We start from the raw sequence: 4,652 nt of genomic DNA, 5'->3' as shown, positions 1-4,652 counted from the left end.
CCCCATTTTCTAGGCTGACTTACACACAGTATTGTATTTTCCATTTATAAATTCAGCTTGGGAGTAAAGTCTCCATTTTATGTTATCTGTTGATTTTATACTTAGACTCCATTCACTGCAAGGTTTCAGTAATGTCAGCCTGTCAGTGCCCTGATCAAAGAAAGAGTCTGCAGCATCCCTGAGAGGTCATCACTGAGAAATTGTGGCTAAAACCATGTATGGTCCTGCCACCAGCTGAGCGATATGGCAGAAAATGGTCTTCCTTGGGCTCTGAATGACATCAGGAACTATTACCCTTTGCAATTGGATGGGTCTATGGGCTTAGCTCATCTAATTCATCATTTGCTCTATGTTCATATGCTGAATTAGAAAGGACAAAGGTTTTGTTTTGTATTGTTCCCAAGAAAGTGTGATGTCCTCATGAATGAGCATAATACTAACTGGGATCTCTTTGTAGGAATGTATAAGGATGGGTAAAAATGAAATTTATAGGAAAGGTATGCCTACATGCCTGTGAGTCTAGGTTAAATACCATAAGAATACACAGGGTGAAAGATCTGTCTTCTGAATTAAAATGGTTTCCATATGGTGAAGAACCTAATTATTCTGAAAAATTATTTTAACCTTCAGTGTTTCAAAGGAGATTCAGTTGTGTTGTTTGACAATGTGGCAGGTAGTACTGTGTTGGTTGTCCCTCATCACAGGATTTTGCTCTTGCAGAAGCACTGCCTAGCAAGAACTAATGTAGCCTAAATTATTCTTATTCTGTTGAATGTGTGATCACCGCCATAAATTGAGGACATTTTGCTCTCCTACTCTATATGGGAGGAAGGAATGTGCTTTCTGATGGGCCTCCAGACCCATGTCCTGGCAGTCCACAGGGGGACACAGGTCTGCATTAGAGACCCCAAGTTTTATGTTCTCTTTACCTAGCTGATTAACATGACCATTAACATGAACGGTGCCTGCCTTAACTTTCTTGGGAGTCTGAGGAGGTCCCAGGCCACTGAAAGCTAGCCAATATTATTTTCAAGAAGGAATAGCCTGGTGATTACAGGCCCATCAGTCTTTTTTCCAAGCCTGGTAATTATGGAGAAGTTTATTCTGGCAATTATTGTGATAACACTAGAAAGATAATGCAGTCATTAGTCATAGCCAGTCTGTAATGAGCGAGTTCATCAGCATTGGTGTAGTGACCATGGCCTTTGTAGGCATGAAACTATGAAGACTTGGGATAGTACTGGTGTGGGCTACACATTCCAACCTTTTGCAGAGCTTTCCTGCTCATGTGAAGCTATAATCCTTCCTTAGTAGACTTTAACTGACTAGGCTGCCTTACAGTTCACTTGGGTATGGCCATATGAGCTACCATCACTGCACTGTAGACATCCTAAGAGGACCACTGCCTGCTCTCTTCAGCCTCTGTTCTGTCTCCGTCTCTTCCTCTGAAGTATATTCAAAACGAAAAATCTAAGATTGTCCCTTTTTACTCTTTCTTGTCATGAGACTGATACTGGATACTGCCCTGAGCAAATTGGTCTAGTAGAAGGTGCTGCTGCCCATGGCAGGGTGTTGAAACTAAGTGATATTTAAGGTCCCTTCCAGTGTAAACCATTCTACGATTCTGTGAGTCCTCTGGTGTCTGAAGCTTCTCTCGTGTCCTCACTCTCTGCATATTTTTCTCTCATGTGTCCTGACACCAGTCTCTTTTTTTACATTTCATACTGCTACAGTCCTATCCTTTTGTTTCTCTGGATACCTACTTTCATTTTGCATCTAACATACCTCAGGCCTAGTCAGGCTGGATTTATAAAAGGCAGATCATCTTTGACTAACCTGCTCTCCTTCTATGGTAAGATGACGCATGTAGTGGATGAAGGAAAGGCTGTTTCTACTGAGATTCTATTTAGTAAAGCCCCTGATAAAATTTCCTACAGCATTCTCCTGGAGAAACTGGCTGCCCATGGCTTGGACAAGTGCACTGTTTTCTGGGTAAAAGACTGGCTGGGGTGGCTGGGCCCAGAGAGTGGTGGTGAATGGAATTCCACTCAGCTGAGGACTGGCCACAAGTGTTCCCCAGGGCTCACTATTTGGACCAGTGCTGTTTAATAGATTTCTCCGTGATCTGGTTGAGGGGATCAAGAGCATCCATTGAAGTCTGTGAGGTTTGCATAACCCCATCCAGTGTGTGTGGGCAGAAAGAGAAGTTCCGCAGCACTGGCTGTGCTTGCAAGGACACAGGTGGTACCATAGGAAGCACCTTCCTCTGCATGAGGGCACTGTGTTTGCACTCAGGCTGACCAAGTCTAAGCAGACACAGGTCATCCAGAGTGTATTAAAATATGTTCTTTGCCAACTGGGGAAAGACACAAAGACACTGCATAATTGCACCTGGCACACAACAGCACTGGGGAAAAAGCTTCACAAATTTTTATTTGGAGCAGAAAGTGGCCAGTGACAGATGCAGTGTAGAGCTTGGATGGGCATACTCTTCACTGGGTGAGAAACTGGCTGGATGGCCAGGTTGTAGGTGACTGATTAGGTGATAGGGCAGAACCATCAAGCTGTCTTGCACAGCTGCTTGTGATGTCACTAATTAGCTGATTGGGTATGAATGACCACTTTTGCAGTGTCTGACCACCATATGTTATTGCTCCTTTTTCCCAGGCACGAAGGCTGACTTGAACATAGTCCAACAGGGGCACTCTGCTTATGCTAGTCACAAAATACACACACAGTGTTTGTGATCCCAGCTATTTTCCACTGCTAGTCAGCTGGAATACAATATTGCCTGTGGGACATCCTAGGACTGAAAACAGCAAGGTCTACATTTGGAATAATAAGGACATACTTCTTAGAGAACCTCCATGCAGTAATAGGTAGAGTAATAAAACCGATAAGGGCACTGAAACAAAGACCAAAGAGGAGGTTATGAGTCAGCTGGATGTTTTTATGGAGAAAAATAGAACAAAAGGATATAGTGACTAATCAGATAGGTTGGGCTGACACCCCTGGAAAACAGAGAGACAGATGAGAGGGGAAATAACTTCTTGTTTGGTTCTCTACCTCCCTTTTAATGCCCAAGAGAAAATGTTCCTTGTGGGAAAATATTTTACACAACTTCATGGAGGAGCCTGAGATGGCTGCAGCTTTGGCTCGTAGGTGCGGACATGGATGTTGCTAGAAATACCTCGCTGTCCTGTCCTTTTCTGTCTCTCATCCAAGAGTGTGGCACCATTGCTGCACCTCTGGGCTGTGGGATGCTGCCTTGGCAATAAAAAAGTAATCTTTTGGCTTTTTACTCCACTCATTGGCATCCTTAGGTGACCCAGACTTCCTCCCTCACCCCAACCCTCTCCCATACCTTAATGTCTTCTTGAAAACCCACAGCATCAATTTGAAAGTAAGGTTGAAAATCAAGACCAATGCTTTTAGGTTTTCAGAAGGATTGAGAATGTTTGACCTATTTTCCTCTGTCATTGTAGAACCCCAGTTGGCAACTGGGCCCCACTCAGCCTCTGGTTCACTCCTCTGAGGTGGGATGGAGGGGAGAATCGGAAGGGTAGAAATGTGAAAACTGTGGATTGAGATAAAGGCAGTTTACTAGGGAAAGGAAAAGTCATGCATGTAAACAGAGCAAAACAAGGAATTCATTCACCACTTCCCATGGGCAGGCAAGGTGTTCAGCTATCCCCAGGCAAGCAGGGATCCATCACACATGACGGTGACCTGAGAAGACAAATACCGTCACTCTAAGTGTCCTCCCATTCCTCTTTCTTCCCCCTCCTTTATATGCTGAGCATGATGCTATCTGGTGTGGAACAACCCTTGAGTCAGTTGGGCTGTGTCCCCTCCCAACTCCTTGTGCACCCCCAGCCTCCTCACTGGTGGGGTGGGTGAGGAGCAGAAAAGGCTCTGTGAGAGCACTGCTTAGCAATAGTGAGAACATCCCCATGTTATCAACAACTGTTTCCAGCACAAATCCAAAACACAGCTCCGTACTAGCTACTATGAAGAAAATTAACTCTACCCCAGCCAAAACCGGCATATCCTCCCACTTGGTTACTTCTCTCCTTTTAATAAATCAAGTAAAACTGTAGGAGCACTGCATTTCATCTTGTCTGGACTGTTATATTTAATCTCTTGAGTGGGTGGGGTTGGTTTGTGTGGAGGGGAACAGCTCCGAGCCTGGAAACATGAGGGATGACTCTCTTAAGCTCTTCTGATTTCACGGAAAGTTGCCAGATAGCATTTTAATTAGGACCTATCAAAACCAATCAGGAAAAAAAAGAAGGTCTGTCAAGTTGTTTGCTGCTGCTAAGCTTTTTTGAGTTTGTAGGGTGCTTTTTTCCTCCCTTGTGCACAAATTTATTCATCCTAACAATTTTACAGCTGTGCTCCCTTGCTTACAGCGCATCTCTCTGCATGAGAAACCTCTTCTATCATCTTTGCTACTTGCTCCATTGGTAATTTTCCTGCTGGGATGGGCAGGAGCACTCAGGCATTGCCAGGGTAGAGATTAGATTTTCACTTTGCACTTTTTTTTCTGCAGCTAAGAACATTTTACTTATGTGCTGATAATGCCATTATTTCTGTTTAATCTGCAATGTAAGTTTGGAAGTCAGAGGTCCTTGGTATTCACTTAGCATGAT

The sequence above is a fragment of the Acanthisitta chloris genome, unplaced genomic scaffold (assembly GCF_000695815.1).
Source record: "Acanthisitta chloris isolate BGI_N310 unplaced genomic scaffold, ASM69581v1 scaffold3765, whole genome shotgun sequence".
In the NCBI taxonomy this organism is placed as follows: Eukaryota; Metazoa; Chordata; class Aves; order Passeriformes; family Acanthisittidae; genus Acanthisitta; species Acanthisitta chloris.
Note: the sequence above shows the minus strand (reverse complement) of the source record.